Below are 17,893 nucleotides of genomic sequence, written 5' to 3' on the forward strand. Positions count from 1 at the left end.
ACACAGAAAAAAAACTGTATTTGTAATAATATAAATATATATTAACTGCCTAGGACACTTATCTACTATTTTCTTGAAACTTTTTGACTACCGGCCCTTTGATCTCCTCTCCGTATGACAACAATTTTGTAGTATCACTTTTTTCTTTAATGGAGTGAGTAGGAAGATAATTCTGTCTTTCCTTTAGCAAGTTTTTATGGGAATGTTTTTAATCATTGATGGTTGTTCAATTCTCTTTCAGCATCTTAACTTGTTGTCTTTAATGTCTCATAAATTATTAAGACTGTTGTCAAATTTGGATAAACATCTCTCAAGTTTTTTCCATATACAAGCTACAAGATGTCAAAGCATTTCAATGTGTGTGTGTGTGTGTGTGTGTGTGTATGTGTGTGTATGCAGGGACAGACCTAAAATCCTCTGTGAATTGATGACACACATGACCAATGTGTGGTAAAGGTCCTTCTCATGGTGGCCTACTGAGAGTTTTATGTCCTCTTCATCAATTTTTGTACTTTGTGTCAGATCATCAGGGAATTAATAAGAACCTGTATGAGAACATGCAAAAGGAAAGGCCGTGTTAGACAAGAGGAGCATGAGCAGAGGCGTGGCCTGGTGCCGACACGGAGCAGAGTCTCAGTGGCATGGAGTGCAGAGCACCGGGGCAGGACGATGGGACAGTGTGTGGGAGCAGGCAGGGAGGTGAATGCCGAATAGTGGCTTTCAGTCTATCAGGCTTTAAAGTTATGGTGTGACAGCCTGTTGGTGTGATGCCTGTGCATATGAAGTGTAGCCTTGTGATCATTTTCATGAAAGTTCCACAAACCCAATTTTTACATGTATTAGCCTCTAGAACCTAGGGAGAGGTAGTTAATCATGCAAAGAAATGACTGTGTGCCCCATCAATATAACCTGCCAAGTCCACGTTAAACATATCTGCAAACTTCCCCTTACCCACATTTCAAAAAAACTTGCAGGCACTCTAAAGTCACCTGAGATAAGGGCTAATTTGACAGAAGGGAAGTTAGAGTGAAAAGAGAAAGCAGTCTTAACCTACTGAGGTAAAAATATCTTATTTGCAAATTTTACAATAGGCTCTGACCATGTGGTCTCAGGTGTGGCTCATGCAAGTGAAGGATGTGATGTGTGAAACTTCACTAGTTTGATATTAATATGCCTCTGACCTGCCCCATTCTGTTCTTTAGCCCTGGTTCTACAACTGGGAGCAATTCTGTCTGAGTCTTTAAATATCTGGGGACAGCTGCATGTTTTTGTTCATAAGTCTTTTCTCTCAAATAAATAACCTCTGTTTCGATTCACACCCCAAGGTATTTAAGCATCTTCTCCTTGCTGTCCCCATCCAGGGAGATGTTGTATCTCAACTTTGCTGTTGTATCTCAAAATGTAACCTTAGGAACCAAACATAGTATTAGGCTTTTGGGGCTTAAGACTTGTATATTTGTTATTTCAACTATTTAAGTGCTTAGATCAGAAGATCTGTTAGAATCACACATTGACAACTAAGTGGGGGTGTAGCATACTCTCCTCTACAGCTGTTGGAAATGTAAATCAGTACAATCACTGAAGGGAAGTACTTTGGGCAATAGCTATTTAAATAAAAAAATCTGCACACTCACACCAGCACTGAACAGGTTCTGTCCTAGAAAAACATACACTTGTGCAAAGTGAGTCATGTAGGGTATTATTCACCCAGCATTATTTATATCAGGGAAAATCTGGCAATAATACAAATGTTAATTTAGTAGGAAAATGACTTCAAATTGTTGTACATTCATATTATTGTAGAGACAATCAATAGAAGTCATCAAGACATATTTTGACTGAAAATCAAACAAAACCATCAGAATAATATGCAAAGCATAATGTATTTTTTATAAAACAAACAGGTACAGAATGAACTTAAACATACATGTAGAAAGATTCAGCAGTACCTGAAATTTCTGTGGTGGGCCAGAATTGAGATCATTGATTAAAGGAAAATTTTGCATTAGGTGTAGCTCTTCAAAGTTTATTGTTTTAAACAAGGAGGACATATTCACATATTACCTGAGTAACAAGAATTATTTCAAACAAAATTATATTAGTTACAGAACAAATCATGTGGCATTACTATTCCCTTGCTTATTCATACACACACACATACACACACACCATACATACAAACTATCCTTGAGTGACCTAGAGTCATGTGGTCATGTTATCAGATGTAACCAGTTGTCACTGGGGTAATATTAACCTGATAGGAATCACATGAAATTATCTGGTAAGGTTTTATATTTTAAGGAACAGTTTCTTCAGGTTCTGTGGCCAAGGATAGATTCCCATGACCTGAGACAGCCACCCTACTTTCTATGCTCCATGTCTTCATCTAAACCATGGGCTAAAATCAACTGTATCACCTCATGGAACACTGTGAGGGTCATCTGGACAAGCATATGTGAAATCTTTTTTGCAAGTATAAATGCTTTGCAAATGCCATTGCTATTCTCAACTTGGCAATAAGCTAATAAACACAAGATTGACACATCTTTGTCGACCATAAAAAAGTGAAAGACTGAAAGGAAAGTCCACAGTCCTCTTGGTAAACAGTGACTCAGCTTGATAATATCTAAGGTCTGTGACCATGTCCATGACACTGACAATTCAATGGGATGAAAATAACCCCCTTTAGGTAGACTGTGCAAGGCTTGTGTTTCTGTAAACAAGGTCAGTTGAATGGCCACTGCTGGGCAGCATGAACCTAAAAACAAGTGATGTTAGTCTTTGATTGTTACCTTTAAATGGTAATTGAAACACTCTCTTGTTCCAGTGATACTTGTGTCTCTCAACTGCAAAAGTTGGAAGCTGATCAGACAGTAAGAAATATTCATCAGAGGATCCTTTAGCTGGAAGTATATTGGACCAGGATGCTAAGATTTACTCTTTTTCTCTCTCCAACAAAATAATAGCTTTCCCGTTCTTCCCTTTTGCTCTCAAGCCCAAAGATGATTTGTGCCGGGCAGAGAAGATCTGAATTTATTGCATTAATGTTGTTTTACCATAGGTTTCATTTTTAGTCTGTAGATAATCCTAATATAATTGTCTGTGAATCAATATTTATAAACAAATTTTAATCTTTTATAACAGATCCATTAACAAACCCCAAATTTATTGAGCCATGAAACTTAGGCCAACACTATGGCATGTAATATAGTCTTAGAGTCCCCAACTGAATCACTGGGAGCTGTGGATATGTTGCTGCACACTGCACAAGTGCTCTCCAAAAACAAATGTAGTAGATTTCTCTCATCTTTTACTTTTCCTTGGGATAAATGTGAAAACAGTAAAAAAGGGACTAAGGCACCACAGGGGATGCAGAACAGACAGGCTGCACAGCCTACAAGGGAGGCTTTTGTAGAGTTACAGTGGCTGTTGCAGGGCAACCAGCTGCGCATCTGGAATGAGCTGGTGTAAACGAGGTACTTTTAATACAGGACCAACATTTTCCTTGGTTATTACTCCATTTGCCTTCAATTTTTATTACAACATTTTCAAAATTTATCCCCCCACCACCAGATGTGCAAACAATGAATATAGTAGTAGTTTTGCCCTCCTGACATTCTTTTAATGGTTGCATTGAATAAAGGCAAGTATAGTCAGAACTACTACCAGATTGTGTTTATGGGCTCCTAACCCAAACATAAAAGGTCATGAGAATATGTGTGTGGTCCTCATCCAACCCCCTTTAGGTGTGTGGTTTTTCACTGAAGATTCCTGGGCAGATTTTCTCCATACACTCCTTCAGCCACCTCATCAGCCAAGCACAGACATGTTCTCACACAGACACCTATATGTAGACACACAGAGACACACAATAAGGAGAAAGTCCTTTCAGAAGATGGGTTTGGTATGTTGGTCCTAATACCGGCCTAGAGCTTCATATGGAAAAAAATGCTGTCCCTTGAAGTTTAACACCTCAGGTTGCCACAATCTTTTGTAAAACTGAACAAACCTTGGAGCACTTAGAATAACTCAGCAGGACCTTGACAAAATATTATCACTTTGTAGTATCCTTAAAATTTATTTTAAAGCTTATAAGTTCGTGAGAATTATCCTTACCTTATTTGTTGGGGATTGGTAAAAGCACTGTACTAGGGAAACCAGAGGAACCGCAGAAATGATTTAGTGAATTCTCTTGGTTTTCCTGGAGACTCTGAGTTAGAGGTCAATTGCCAAAGGTCATATGGACAATGTAAGGTAGAATCAGAATCAGCACTTGTAAATATATATTATTTTGAAAAATTGATGATTTGCATTCTTGTTTCTCCAAAGCCATGCATACTCTAGTGTGAAACTAAAGAGCAATTCTGCAAAGTAGCAGTACACAGAGCAATTCAGTTTGGATGTACTTGATCTTTGGCTTGGAAAATCATATTGTAAAACTATTAAACTCCAAAGGAACCCAGTGATTATTCTTACTGCTCCTAATAATGCCTTACTCAAGAGTGTCCTGAAGGACATTGTCCACCCCCAGTTTTCTCTATGTACTCCCAGCCTTGCATGTAGTTTGGTCTAGCTGGCTCAAATGCTTTCATATAAATGCATTGCACTGCCTCTTCTGATATGATGTTCCTTCTCTCAAAGATATGTTAAACATGCTGGCCATACTTATAATTCTAATTTGGCAAGGAACTTTTTAATGTCTAAACTAACTGGCAGAATTCTAGTACTTTGCTGTGGACATAAAACCTGGCTGTGAAAAACAGTGAATACTAATTCTTAAAACTATAGCCAAAAGAAAAAAACTTGCAAAGAAAAAGAAAATAGAAAACATGAGTTAGAGAAAACAAGGACCTTTAGTGGTCTGGTTTAAATTGTTTTCTAGAACACTGTTCAAAGGCCCCAAATTCTTAGAATCCTTTAATAGTCCTAAGAGTATGAAACTCCACCATATTGTCCTAAATAACCTGCCTTCCTACATAGATCCAGATCAAAGAGTGAGCTAACCCATGCATATTGAAGGTCAATTCTGTGCCTAGAATGTAAAAGAATCCCCTGTGCTCCTACACAGATCAAAACTGACTCGCTTCTATATCTCAGCTTCTCAATGACCTGCTCTGTCTCTGGAAGTTGATAGACTAGCTGAACTGAAAAGAAGTCCAAGTCATTTTCAGAGCTTGCTAAGCCCATGGACCTCTTCAGAAAGACTTCTTAATCATAATTGGAATGGTTTGTGACCTACGATCCCGCCACTCTACACATGGTTGGCCAATATGGAAGAGGAGGGTCACTGACCCACAGGAAACCCTGAGAGCTTGTCCAACAGCCCATGAGGCAACTATGAGAGCATGGCACACATGGGCATCTTTGGTGGCCAGTCATGCATTCAACTCTTTGTAGGAATGGGTTGTGGGCTCAGATACAGAGAAAGACGCAGTATGGGGATAGGAAGTAAATACAATGAGATGCAGAGAGAAAAGGTTATGTGCAGAAGCAGTGAGTAAGCAATTATGAGAAAGAGAAAAGAAAAGCGAATTAGATGCCAATGGCTAGAAAAGTGGTACTAGTAGAAAGGGAAAAGGAGCAAGAATCCAATGTTAATGATCACAGTGAAGAACATCAGTGTAGAAGCTGCTGCTACCTTGCAGGGAGGGTCTACCCCAAAACTTGCAGTTGGTTCATAAGAGATTCTTCCCAATGTCTGGAGCCAATAAAAAGGAAATGTCAACAATCTCTTGCATCTGGAAAGGTGGCAGATGAGGCTCTTAGGCCCTGGAGCATCTTGCTGGCCCTGGAGAGCATCTGTGGAAATGCTATACTCTTCCTTCCTTCCTTTTTTCCTCAAGTTTTTCTCTATTCTGAAGTAGATTTTCATACTACTGGGGGCCAATATGCTCCTATCACACATATTTATAATTTAACTCTGTTATTCTAGAAAAAACTCTGCATCAAACAATCTGCAAAGTTTCCTTGTTTCCAAGCCTATATCATTTATTTATTAGAATTATTATCAAAGATCAAATATGAAATATGGGATAATTATATTTTGATGGAGAAAAAAGAGTTAGAAGAGATGTAAGGGTTGAAAAGCCAGTCAAGGAAAGTAATATATGTTTAGAATTGTATTTGATGAAAGCTAACATTTTGCGTGCTTTTTGCTAATCACCATAACAACCCTGTGAAATGGATACTAGTGTTGCTACTTATAGATGAGATAACCTAGGCACAGAGAGTTAAAGTAACTTGCAGAAGGCTCACAAGTTGGTGAAGAGCCGAGATCTAAACTCAGGGGTCATGCTCCAGAGGAGAAACTCTCTCTAACCCATTACATTATGCTGCCACTCAGATCTGAATTTGAAAACTTGAATTTTAACTAAATATCAAATATTTATGATGCACCTCTGTTGGGCAATGTGAAGCTCCCCTAAAATAGATATAAGAAATGTATCGTTTTGTTCATGTGCCAAAAAAATACAAACACAGTAGGTAAGAGTCAGTTTCAACATTTCCGTCACTCTATTTTTTCATTTTTGAAGTGATTTAATGTTAATACTGATTAGCCAAGCCCAATTCTCAGTCCCTTAAATATATTATATGTCCCACTATCACAAATACTGCAAGATTTCCCTGTTTTATAATTCAGGAACTAGGGTTTTGGAGGTTAGGGATTATAGTTCACAGCTGATCAGGTAATAAAGGGTAAGTCTAGGATCCAAGAATTAATATCTAAAGGCTATAGACACCAGATCAATAATGAAGTAAGTGAAAGACCAGGATGGCCTGCTTCACCAAGAAGAGTTTTCAGGGGGAAGTCAGATTTGATCTTTTGTCATTGTTGTTGTTTAATTAATGTCTTGAATTATGGGTCATATATACTAATATCCCAAAGAACTGAAAGGTAAGGTGGGATTGGGGCCATACTTCCTACAATCCAGCTGGGAAAGGCATCTCAACCAAAGGTTTGGAGATACTCTGGTCTGGTGTGAAAAGAGTAGGAGATAAATTTGGATAAACCAGGTGAAGCCAGATTAAGGAGGTCCTGAAAAACAGCAGAGGAGTTTGGATTTAATGTGATAAGAAATAAGACTGTGAAGGCTGTTTCCAGGCAGAGGACATGATTAAAGCAGTGCTTGGGGAAGATTAATCTGTCAACAGTTTGCAGGATGGATGCTATTTTAAAGATTGTATATTGTTATAGTACTTTATGTTTCCTTGGGGCTGTTTTGTATATACTTTTCTCTCCTCCGTTAGATTATAAACTCCAGTAAGGCAGAGACCATGCTTTCAGCTGACTCTTTCAATTTCCCACAGCATTTAGCCCAGTGCTGGTCTGTTACTCTTGATGGCTAAGGATGCAGACAAGCCACCTGATGATCAGAAGTACTCAGAATATCACAGGCCGATAAAGCAACAGTGTCTTCCCAAAAGTGAATTGAAAGGGTGGTTTTTCTTTTTTCTGGGGTTAGATATTTTGGAACACTGTGTGTATTACAGGAGAAGTTATTAAAAAGGAAGGGAAGGTTAAGAGGGAACAGTGCTGACATGCATTGGGCCAAAACAAGTGTAGGAATCATAGGACATGGAGGCTCAGATAGTACCGGGAATTCCTTGTAGGTGGTAGACTGAGGAACTTTGCTAGCTAACCACAAAGACTGGGAACTGAAAAGAACACAGATCCAGATCACACATCTTGTAGCCCAAGGAGCTTCTCACTGTATCCCAGTTCTTCTCACATGGCAGGCAGATGCTCCTTTGGGCAACACGTAAAGAAAGGATTGTGATGTCGTATATGAGTTCAAAACTTTTTAAAGAATGAATTAATAGTGTTTGCCCTGGTACAGGATAAGGCAATGACAGCACACAAGTGTTGGCAGCCGCGCTCAGAAAATAGCGTCCACTGCAGGGCAGCCGGAAGGCCCCGAACTTCCTAATGACAAATCATCCCACACCACTAAACTACATGCTAATTGCACCTTGGCATAAGGACCAATGAGACCCACCAAATTGTTATGCTAATAAGGCATATGGAGCCGCACCAACCAGGTCAGAGCATGAGAACTATATAAGCAAGCCTCTCCTTCCCCTCTAGGTCCTGCCCAACTCATTTGTTTCACAAAGAGCTGAAGAATAAAGCTTTCTGCAGAAGAATCCTGCTGTTGTTGCGTGCTGTTCTTGCCGGCGAGGACGGGGCGCGCGACAAGTGGTGCCGAAACCCGGGAACCAGAACATCACCGGCACAGGGAGGACCCTTCAGACATCTGGAGAGGATTCAGAACTGCAGGTCAGAAGAAAGCCCGGAGGGGTAAGTTCCGAGAGGCCCCTGCTTTTTAGGATGATGGTTGATGGTTCTCTGTAAATAAGGAGGCACCATGGGGAAAGCACCGTCATTAGTCACGGCGCTGCAGACAGCTCTCAAAGAGCGAAACTTGAAGGTCTCCAGCAAAGTCTTAGGATCTTTTGTGAAGGAGATAGACCGTGTGGCCCCCTGGTTCATTTGTTCAGGGTCCCTCTCAATCCCGAGCTGGGACAAACTGGGGAAAGATCTTGATAGAGAGGAGGAGGAGGGTAGCCTGAGGGGAGGCACCAGGCCCCTCTGGAAACTGATTAGAGCTTGTCTGCAAGATGAGAGATGTGAAAAGGTAATAAAAGAAGGTCAGAGAGCATTGACAGATATCCAAGAGAGCATGTCAGAAACAGAACGGGAAACAGAGAGCGCACGCGACCGAAAAAAGGCCACAAAAACGAAGGTAAAGAAACCTCAGAGTAAGGGAGAAAGCCCGCCTAGGGCAAAAGCGAAAGAGCCCCGAGAAGCGAGTGACGATCGCCTCGGAGAAAATAGTAAATACCCCTGGAAAGAGTTGAGGGACCTCCAACTCTCCAATAGGGAATCTGAGGAGGAATTAACGTCCGCAGAGGAAGGGGAAGAGAATAAAACTGCAGAGTGCAGAAGTAAGGGAACCAGCAAAGTTGAAAAGCGGACCAAGGAAAAAATGAAAGCAGGGTGTCCCCCGACGCCCGTTGCCCCGCCACCTTACGTGAGTGGCGCACTCTCCTTTTGCCACCCAGATACTCTTCATGCAATTAGACAAATGTTTCCTGTATTTGAGGATAACGGTGTACGCTCTCACCAGCCCCTGAGCCATAAACAAGTTAAAGACTTAGCGGAATCCGTCCGAGCGTATGGGGTCAGTGCCAACTATACCATAGCACAAGTTGAGAGATTAACAGAGACAGCCATGACACCCGCAGACTGGCAATATGTAACTAAGGCATGCCTTTCTAGTATGGGGCAATACATAGAATGGAAGGCATTGTGGCATGATATCAGCATGACCCAGGCACGCGCAAACACGGCCGAAGGACAGCCTGCGTGGTCATATGATATGCTGACGGGCCAAGGACAGTGGGTAGCCAACCAGACCGCCTTCCCCTTACAGGTATATGCACAAATAAACACGTGCGCCGCCAAGGCATGGAAAGCCCTCACCAACAAAGGAGAAGTATCAGGCAATTTGACAAAAATTATTCAGGGGCCGAGCGAGCCATTTTGTGACTTTGTCGCTCGTATGATGGAGGCCGCAGGCAGAATATTTGGAGATCAGGAACAAGCAATGCCCCTAGTGGAGCAATTAGTATTTGAACAATGTACCAAGGAATGCAGACAGGCGATAACACCCTGGAAACAAAAAGGGATACACGCCTGGTTGAAAGCCTGTAGAGAAATAGGAGGGCCACTCACCAAAGCGGGCCTAGCGGCGGCCATATTACAGAGCCACAAACAAGCCAGGATCACTAACAGAAGTATCAAATGCTTTCAATGCGGGAAATTAGGACATATAAAGAGAGAGTGTAGGAGCCCAGCTTCAGAACAAACAACCCAAAAGACCCCTGGGTTATGCCCTAAGTGTAAGAAAGGCAGGCATTGGGCCAATGAGTGCCGGTCTATTAAAGATATAGAAGGGAAACCCTTAGAACTGCCAAAAAATGCCCAGAGGGGCCCCCGTCACCAGGGCCCGCAAATATATGGGACAACCAGCACGCAAGTGTCATTCGGGAACAACCAGGCCCCCCAAGGAGAGCCACTTCAGGTTCCGCGGGATTGGACATCCGTGCCACCACCAGAATAGTGTTGACTCCACAGCCACAGATGGGAGTTCAGCCTATCCCTTCAGACTTTAAAGGCCCCCTACCACCAAATACCATTGGGTTGCTCTTAGGGCGCTCTTCTGCTGCCTTGAAAGGCCTGACAGTCCATCCCGGAGTTATAGATCAAGATTATGAAGGACAGGTAAAAATCATGTGTTCGGCTCCCAGAGGAATCTATCCTATATCCCCGGGAGACCGCATAGCCCAGCTCTTAGTATTGCCCAGTCTCCACGCCAATTATCCAGCTACCAATACAAAAAGGGGAGAAAGGGGCTTCGGCTCCTCTGACTGGGATTCAGCCTTTATAGTATTAGATTTAACAGATCGACCGAAATTGACTCTGCAAATAGAGGGAAAGAGCTTTGAGGGAATCCTAGACACTGGAGCAGATAAAAGTATTATCTCTGCAACCTGGTGGCCCTCCAAGTGGCCTGTGACCCAATCCTCACATTCATTACAAGGTTTAGGATACGAGTCAAGCCCTTCAATTAGTGCCAAACCATTGAAATGGCGAGCCCCTGAAGGACAAGAGGGTACAGTCACCCCTTATGTACTCCCTCTACCAGTCAATTTATGGGGGAGGGATGTCATGAGAGACTTAGGCCTCAAACTCATTAATGAATACTCCACCCCCGCCCAAGGCATGATGATGGACATGGGATACATCCCTGGCAAGGGGCTGGGGAAACACCAACAGGGACGCATAGAGCCCATCCTGCCCAAAGTAAAGAATGACCGTCACGGCCTGGGTTTTTCATAGGGGCCATTGAAGATGCCATGCCCATACCTTGGCCCACAGAGGAGGCCGTATGGGTTCCTCAGTGGCCCCTATCCTCTGAAAAATTAGAAGCAGCTCATTGCTTAGTGCAAGAGCAGCTCCAAGTGGGACACCTAGAACCCTCTGTGTCCCCATGGAACACACCCATATTTGTAATCAGGAAAAAGTCAGGATCATGGAGGTTGCTTCATGATCTGAGAGCAGTAAATGCTCAAATGAGAATGCTTGGACCCGTACAACGGGGACTGCCACTCCTCTCTGCCTTACCCAAAGAATGGAAAGTGCTCATAATAGATATTAAAGATTGTTTCTTTTCTATACCTCTAAGCTCCAAGGACAGGGAAAGATTTGCTTTTACTTTGCCAGCTATTAACCATGAACAACCCGATGCCAGATTTCAGTGGAAGGTCCTCCCTCAAGGAATGGCAAATAGCCCCACCATATATCAACTGTACGTTCAGCGAGCACTAGACCCAATTCGTAAGACCTATCCCACGCTAAAGATCATCCATTACATGGATGACATCCTTCTTTGCTCCCCACAACCAGCGGAAATAGAAGAAGCATATATAGATCTCACTAGATCCCTAGAAAATTGGAGACTGAATATAGCAAGCGAGAAGGTCCAAAAATCTAGTGTTAGCAAATTCCTAGGAGCAACCATTTACACAGATGTAATTTGCCCCCAAAAGCTTGAGATAAGACATAATCAGTTGCGAAATTTGAATGACTTCCAAAAACTCCTAGGGGATATTAATTGGTTGCGCCCATACTTAAAGATACCCACCACTGAGTTGACACCACTGTTTAAAATTCTAGAAGGAGAACCACAACTAACGTCACCACGCTCCCTCACACCTGAGGCATTACAAGCCATTCACAAAGTGGAACAGGCTTTGATGACAGCACAGCTAAATAGGGTTCAATTGAATGAACCCTTTGAGTTGTGTGTCCTTCCCACCCCAGAGCTGCCAACAGCAGTCTTATGGCAGCACGGCCCACTGATCTGGATTCATCCCCAAGCCTCTCAGGCTAGGACAATAGAGTACTATCCGGCAGCCGTGGCCAAACTTGCTTTGAGAGGAGTAAAAACCTCCATGACACATTTCGGAGAGGCTCCAGCTAAAATTATAACCCCTTACAGCATAGAACAGATACAAGTATTATGTGCTATGAACGATGATTGGGCCATACTTGCTTACAGTTTCTCAGGAACCTTTGATAATCATTTCCCTAAACATCCCCTCATCAACTTCGCCAAAAATCATCTCCTAGTATTTCCTCGGGTCACTAGCCTAACCCCGCTGCCTCATGGAAAAACAGTTTACACGGACGGGTCTAAGACAGGCACAGGTGCCTATGTCCATGATGGCAAAGTTGTGACAAAAGGCTACACGCCTGACACTCCACAAATAGTGGAATGTCGCATAGTCTTAGAGGTCCTACAAATCTTTCCTGAACCTTTAAATATTGTGTCTGACTCCTGTTATGTAGTTAATGCAGTCAAATCTCTAGAAGTGGCCGGGCTAATCAAAGCGTCCAGCCCAGTAGCCACTTTGTTCAAACAGATACAATCAGCACTACTTCATAGACAATCTCCTCTGTATATAACTCATATCAGAGCACATTCAGGCCTTCCCGGGCCTATGACTCAAGGCAACCACCTGGCAGACCTCGCAACCAGAAATATAGCTTTTCCCCTGCTAGACCCAATCACCACAGCTTCAAAATTTCACACACAATTTCATGTCACTGCCAAAACGCTGCGCAAGCGGTTTAGCATAACCAGGGCCGAAGCTAGGAACATTGTCCTTAGCTGCCAACATTGCTGCAGCTTCCTTCCCACACCTCATGTTGGGATCAACCCCAGAGGTATTAGGCCTTTACAAGTTTGGCAAATGGATGTGACGCATATTTCGTCTTTTGGGAAACTGAAATATGTACATGTATCCGTGGATACTTGTTCAGGAGCCATCTTTGCCTCCCCATTGTCAGGAGAGAAAGCTTCCCATGTCATCCAGCACTGCCTTGAAGCTTGGAGCGCATGGGGGTTACCACAGATTCTGAAAACAGACAATGGCCCAGCCTATACCTCTACAAAATTTGCTCAATTTTGTCATCACATGGGGATAAAACATATCACTGGCCTTCCCTACAACCCACAGGGTCAAGGGATTGTGGAACGCGCGAACCGCATGCTCAAATCCTATTTACTTAAACAAAAAGGGGGAATTGAGGATATACTCCCCACACCAAAAACTGCCACAGCCCTAGCACTTTTCACTATAAATTTTTTAAATCTGGATGCTCAAGGCCATACAGCAGCGGATCGCCATAATCAGTGGCCAAAAGACCCACAAGAACTAGTAAAATGGAAGGACGTGTTATCTAACCAATGGAAGGGCCCGGATCCAATCATAATCAGATCCAGGGGAGCTGTGTGTGTTTTCCCCCAGGGTGAAGAAAATCCCTTCTGGATCCCGGAGCGCCTAACAAGGAAAGTCCTAAACAAAGGAGATGACTTCGCTGTACCTCCTGACCCTGCTCCTGACACTGGAGACCCCGACTCAGGGAGTATTGAGATGGGGAATCCTGTCTGCCTTTCCTAAGCCTATGCCTGTCCGTTTCAATGCAGCCGTTTTTCCCCGCTTTTTCACCACCAACTCTAGTATGAACTTGCCCTACCTAGAAAAGGACACCCTAACAGCCCCGCTGGGAGAAAACCTATCCTTCGTAACTAATGGGTCATTATGCTTCACCACTCAGAATCTAGCTGGCTGTATCTCCCTGAAACGGAGGAAATACGGATGGTTCAGTGACATAATTCTAGAGGCCAGTAGCCTCCCCGTTATGTTAGCTAAATTTGAAGGGCCTAATAAGGAAGGGAGCCCGCCCTATAAGAACATGACTATCCACCAGATGGTTCTCTGGATCAATGGCACATTTGTACACTCTCCCAGGAACAATTCCACCGACAGGCCTCGTCAACCCAAATATGCCTCCCATTGTGTGGGCGACTATGAGGGAGAGCTGTGGCCCTGGACTGACTGTCAGTCAACTGTAGTAACGTGGGCAACTGAGAGGCAGGAGTTTACCATCTCCCCAGATATGGAGGGATGGCCAGCCAATGAGGCTTGGTGGCCAGTAAAGGTGCTCGAAAGCGAGTTTCGTCAGCAGCTGAGCATGAACCCCTTCCATAAATGGATGCTGTGTGGAGTCAATGGCTCGTGTACCGACCTCTCCCCCTTTTCCGCCCTCCAGGGTGGGGGAATCGGTGTAAAAAATATCACCTTTTGGTGCGAGAACAACCACACGCGCGCACACTGGAACATGACCATGACCCATAACAACGAGAACTACACGTGTTCAGCAAAATCAGGTCCAGAGTCACCTAATTCCCTTTTTCCACCTTCTCCAGTATGCGTATACCCCCCATTTCTGTTTATCTTATCCAATAGTAGCTTTGACTCCTGCTCCAATGAAACCTGCTTTCTGTCTCAGTGTTGGGATGCGCGTAACTTTACCAATGCTTTGGTAGTCCGCATCCCCCGTTGGGTCCCTGTTCCCGTAGACGCCCCTAACACCATGACTCTGTTTCGAGAAAGGCGCGATTTCGGCGTTACAGCCGCCATAGTGCTCCTGATCTCCGCGACCGCGGTCGCAGCCACCGCCGCTGGTATAGCTTTAGACACCTCCATCAAATCGGCTACAGAGCTCAATAACCTTGCAGCCTCAGTAGCTTCTGCCCTGGACCAACAGTCCACACTGGATGGCAAACTGAAAGGAGGAATAATGATCCTCAATCAGCGCATTGACCTTGTAGAGGAACAAATGGAGGTGCTTTGGCAGATGGCCCAATTGGGATGTGAGCGGAAATATCGTGCTCTCTGCATCACTAGCATTCAATATGAAAATTTTACACGGGCAGCTAATCTGTCACGAGACCTGTCCCAGTATCTTTCAGGAAACTGGTCCCAAGACTTCAATGGGACACTAGAAGAGCTGCGGCGAGAAATAATCCACATCAACTCCACCCGTCTAGATATCTCCGTAGCAGAAGGACTCTCTTCCTGGTTCCTCAGAGCTCTCTCCCACGTCAAGGAGTGGGCGGGCATGGCTGGCATGGGCGTGTTCATGCTTGGAGGTCTCATGCTCCTACTCTGGTTGTTATGCAGACTCCGCAACCAACATAAGCAGGACAAGGTGATCCTTGCTCAAGCCCTAATGGCGATAGACGTTGGCGCCTCTCCCCAAGTGTGGCTCAACATGCTTAAGAAGGAAGCTCGGCTTTAGCTTGAGGTAGCTCTTGCACCCTGAGCCCATGTGGCACTGCACCAGGCCCGAGTACCTCAATGCTTAATCACAGCTTTCTTTAAGAAGCTCATGGTGCAAGAGGGTTGAGAAAAAAGGTCCAAACCCTTTGTACCAAGCGGTCCCAACGCCAGCCAGAGGATGCGAGGCAAAGCACTGCAAGAGGTCTTGGACCCCTCTGAGAGGCATGCCTGACTGCATAGGGGTAGATGCCCAGACCCCTCTCCAAAAAGGGGGCATCAGGAAGTATGATGGAGGTCAGGCCTCTGTCTCCGCCTCTGCTGGCAAGTTCCGCCTTGAGCTTCTGTTAGACAAAAAAGGGGGAGATGTTGGCAGCCGCGCTCAGAAAATAGCACCCACTGCAGGGCAGCCGGAAGGCCCCGAACTTCCTAATGACAAATCATCCCACACCACTAAACTACATGCTAATTGCGCCTTGGCATAAGGACCAATGAGACCCACCAAATTGTTATGCTAATAAGGCATATGGAGCCGCACCAACCAGGTCAGAGCATGAGAACTATATAAGCAAGCCTCTCCTTCCCCTCTAGGTCCTGCCCAACTCATTTGTTTCACAAAGAGCTGAAGAATAAAGCTTTCTGCAGAAGAATCCTGCTGTTGTTGCGTGCTGTTCTTGCTGGCGAGGACGGGGCGCGCGACACACAAGCTCTGTCTTTATCAATCCCAACTTCCCTCAACTAAGAAGAAACTGAGACCTGAACTGCAACGATGAGTTTCTAACAGCTAGTTAGTCTGCAGGAAGAACTAAGCCTGGAATCCTTACTTCCAGGGTTTCAGTTCAGCCTTCGTTCACTATTCCAATATCCCACATTCCATTTTATTTAGGACACATAAGGTTTGTCTATTTTCCCCCACTCCCTAAAAGCATAAAACTAAGTGACAACTTTTGACCAAATATTTATAATGTCATAGGCTTTTCTGGATTTATTTATAGGTGGAATCACAAGCTCCCTTTGCTTCCTGCGTGTGACATTCAGTCCTCTGTGATACTCGACTTGCCAAGGGGAAAATAACTGAATAACCTCTGGGACAAACCAGCATTGCTGGAAGCTGCTGCATTCCACACCGGCTTAATGCCTGCCACGTGGAAGAAATTTATCCTTCTAATTCCACAATGCAACATATCCAATTTTTCCTTCATACCTACCTTTCATGCCTGATGCCTTGTGCAAACACACTCCCACTCAGTAAAGGGAATATCTTTGTTTCCGTAGTACCTTTATGATCATGTCTGGTCCCTACTTAGATAATCTTCTTCACCTCCACAGTGGTACTCTTGGTAATGGGAACTGCAACTAGCAGTATAGTATACATCACCATATATAGTCGGTTAATGGCCGCTTTATTAGTTATCTCCAGTGAGATGATGGGCCATGTGAGAGTATTAACACCTGGATTTACAGTCATCATGATGGAATGCATTGAAGTTCTTTACTAAGCTGAATTACTCAATAACATCTTAGAAACATAAATAATCAAGAAGCCTCATTTTCAAGCTTAAAAGCCAGGAGTCTGTCTTGCTAATTGACCATGATGGAGTTATAATAGTGAAATACAACACAGGAAAACTCTCTAGAAGGCTGCCTCAGGAATATAGCATCAATAAAGCACTGGTGATCCCATTTCCAGACCCAAGTTCTTATGAAGGACTCCTTCAAGACAGGCTCATGTTTTGAGATGCAGATCTTTGGGGAGGTGTTTGAAACATCTAGTTATTTCACAGAATAGATAGAAAAGAACTATTTCCATGTAATTAAATGTGAACTCTAAGATATTTCCAAAAGGCTTTTAGGTTTCTCAAGATTAGTTCATAGGCATAAGATACTCAATGAGATTAGTTAGTTCATCAAGGAAATATCAGAAAGTAGAATTAAACTGCACTGAATCAAATAAAACATAACCTAACTGAATTGAGCTGAAATAGAATTGAACAGTAGATGCCTAGAACTAAGCAATTTACATTTATACTTCAAAATTAAGTGAAAGAAAGAACATTAATATAGGATTAATCTGCCAGTTTGATAAACAGCAATTATAATAATAATTTCACATGTCTCTAGTTGCAAAGCATTATGATCATCCTTAATATTGGTAAGGAAGGTATTATTTTCATTTTGCAGATTGTAAAATTGAAGCTGGGAGAGATTAAGTTAAGTCAGGGATAGAACCCAAGTGTTCTGATTCTCATGTGATGCTTTTACATATCCTCAGTCCTCAATTGTTACACTTTCCTTACGGCTTAGGTTTACCTGGCATTTGTACTTCTCTGTCCATGTGCAGCTATGGGCTATGCTATTTTTATATGGCTCTGAAGCCAAAGGAAATAGTAAGTATGGCTTATTTTCCATGCTAATCTGACTAGACTACCCTCTTGGACTTAGTCACATGCTGAACAACCAGTATTAGTTGCTCCCTTATTGTTCAACTTGCATTACTAGGAAATAAAATGACAATCACATCTTCAGAATAGCAGTCTTTCAAAAATCCCAATGTTTCAAAAATAGTGTCACAGTTACAAATCACATGGACAATTAAAAGAAATGCAGACTTGCCTTGCCTTCCAAAACTGTTTTATGTAAAAATCAAGGTAAATATTCAGTTTGGGTCACTAGGAAATCTATATTCTTTTGATCTGAGTAT

Source organism: Manis javanica, chromosome 9 (genome assembly GCF_040802235.1).
Source record: "Manis javanica isolate MJ-LG chromosome 9, MJ_LKY, whole genome shotgun sequence".
Taxonomy (NCBI): domain Eukaryota; kingdom Metazoa; phylum Chordata; class Mammalia; order Pholidota; family Manidae; genus Manis; species Manis javanica.